Here is a 2500-nt window from a genome sequence, read left to right on the forward strand (position 1 = left end):
GACAAATTTTTGAGAGAGAGAGAGAGAGAGAGAGAGAGAGAGAGAGAGAGAGAGAGAGAGAGAGAGAGAAACGTTAGATTGACGAGTGGTCTGTCTACCCTACACTTAAATAAGATCATTTACCCTTATTTACACTACTGAAAATGTATTTTAATTTTGCATCTAATGTGCCTAAAACCTTAATATCTAAAACGAATAAAATAAGGTGAATCTAGCTATAAAATATATAAAACATAAATATTCGTTAGCACAAATGCTTTCATTATAAAAAAAACTTAGTGAAAAGTTTTATTCATAAAGTCTAGGCATGCAACAATTTGTGTAAATTACATTTGTAATTGTTACAAAGGAATAAGATGTACTTTCGTAAACCTATGTTTATAAGTGTAATTTAGATGAAAATATTAATTGTTACAAATGCTGATATCCGTGGAAGTATGGCAGTCAGACAGATCTCTTCACTGAGCAACAACAAGGTTCGTGGTGGTTGGGGCGAGAGAACTTGACAGCTGCCAAGTCGATATGAAACTCTCCAGATAAATCTCACATAACTGTAATAACGGATTTCATCCTAAAAATAGCCGTCTGTGATTAAAAAGTTGAGGTTTCTAGATCCTTGGCCACCGAATTTCTTACCTCACAAAATCTTACCCTAGAAAAGTTACTACTACTACTACTACTACTAGTAGTAGTAGTAGTTGTTGTTGTTGTTGTTGTGGTATTACTCAGGTGGTTCTTGGACTTCATTGTAACCCATTCCACTCACAACAGTTTCTAGGGATGTTCTTTGTTTATTGTATTTGGTTGCTTATCATTGGAGGCAGATGAGCATAAACCGAGACATTTGATGGCTTTTATTATGGTATTCACAGATAGCTTGCTGCCTGTTATGATTATGATATCGTTATCATAATTTTAAAACAGGTCTTCAATTTTGAAATTACGAGTATTAACTACTGATCTTATTCCGTTAGTCTAACCTACTTCAACAACAAAACAACAATTACTGTTTGCAATAATGAAACGCCATGACAAATAAAAAGAAAATATTAATTCAGTATTCATTTTTGATACTCTGAGTAAGGGAGAAGAGTGTAGGGGAAAATTTGGGTAAAGAAATCTTTTCTCTTCATAGCACTCACGCAATGTGAACGTACCTTGTGATCAGAATGGGAGAAGCCTCCAAATCATTGACCGCTAAATCATATGACTCTCCGGGCGGAGACCGAGTTGCCAAATTGGGCTACAAATGCTGCCATGCCCAAGAGGGGGCTATCAAGATTCACGCCCGCACCAAACATCAAGAGGCTCTCTCTCGTGATGTGATCCTCCAGAACACGAAGATCATCGGGAAGGCCCCTGATGCCCGTCGGTTACGCCTGCTGGAGGCGTTTCTTATCCAGCAAATAAAACCAGCACTAAATATGATGCAGGAAGAATTTTGCCTCACCACAAGTATGAGAAGAACCTGCCACCAACTATGACACCACCGATCATGACAACTTTACGGAAGACAATGCCCCGGAACAAGATATTCAGGCAGCCATTGAAAATCAAATTAGCCGTGACGTCTCGCAGCGTAATGCAACCGCAGCACCGGAGGTCTAGACGGCTGTAGCTTCGCAAACCATCGACACAGCGAAAGTGGCTTGAGACCTGACTCAAGCCACCAATGAAAAAGCTGACTTACCGCTACCAGCCAATAGGAGATCAGCATGGGACAACACGGCCACCCCCCCTGACGACCTCAAATACAAGGACAGGCAACACACCAAAAACAGGCCACCTTCAGCTTCTCAGCCTAGAGGATGTAGCACCAAAAAAGCTGCTATTCGAAAAACAGAAGAATCTCTGCAAACGTAATGCTGGCGAAGTAGCCAATACTTTTAATAAAGTATGCTTGAGAGAGCGTCTGCTTCCTAAGTATAATAATAATAATAATAATAATAATAATAATAATAATAATAATAATAATAATAATAATAATATTAATTAGGAAGCAACAGAATTAACCATTTGAAGATCATTGACGACATCAAACTGTATGGTAAGAGCATCAAGGAAATAGGTTCCCTAATCCAGACTGTAAGGATTGTATCTGGAGACATCAGGATGGAGTTTGGAATAGAAAAATGTGCTTAGTTAACATACAAAAAGGCAAAGTGACCAGGATTGATGAGACAAAGCTGTCAGATTGGAATAGTGTCAAACACAGATGAGACAGGAAACAACTACCTGTGAATAATAAAAGGAGAGGATATAAAACACCAAGAGATGAAGGCTACGATCAGGAAAGAATATATGCAGAGACTTGAGGCGATACTCAAGTCAAAACTCAACGCCGGAAATATGATGAAAGCCATAAACACATGGGCAGTGCCAGTAATCAGCTACAGAGCAGTAGTGGAACGGACAAAGGCTGAACTCAGCAGCATAGACCAGAAAACTAGGAAATACATGACAATACACAAACCACTACACCCAAGAGCAAATACAGACA

Source organism: Macrobrachium nipponense, chromosome 29 (assembly GCF_015104395.2).
Source record: "Macrobrachium nipponense isolate FS-2020 chromosome 29, ASM1510439v2, whole genome shotgun sequence".
Classification (NCBI taxonomy): Eukaryota; Metazoa; Arthropoda; class Malacostraca; order Decapoda; family Palaemonidae; genus Macrobrachium; species Macrobrachium nipponense.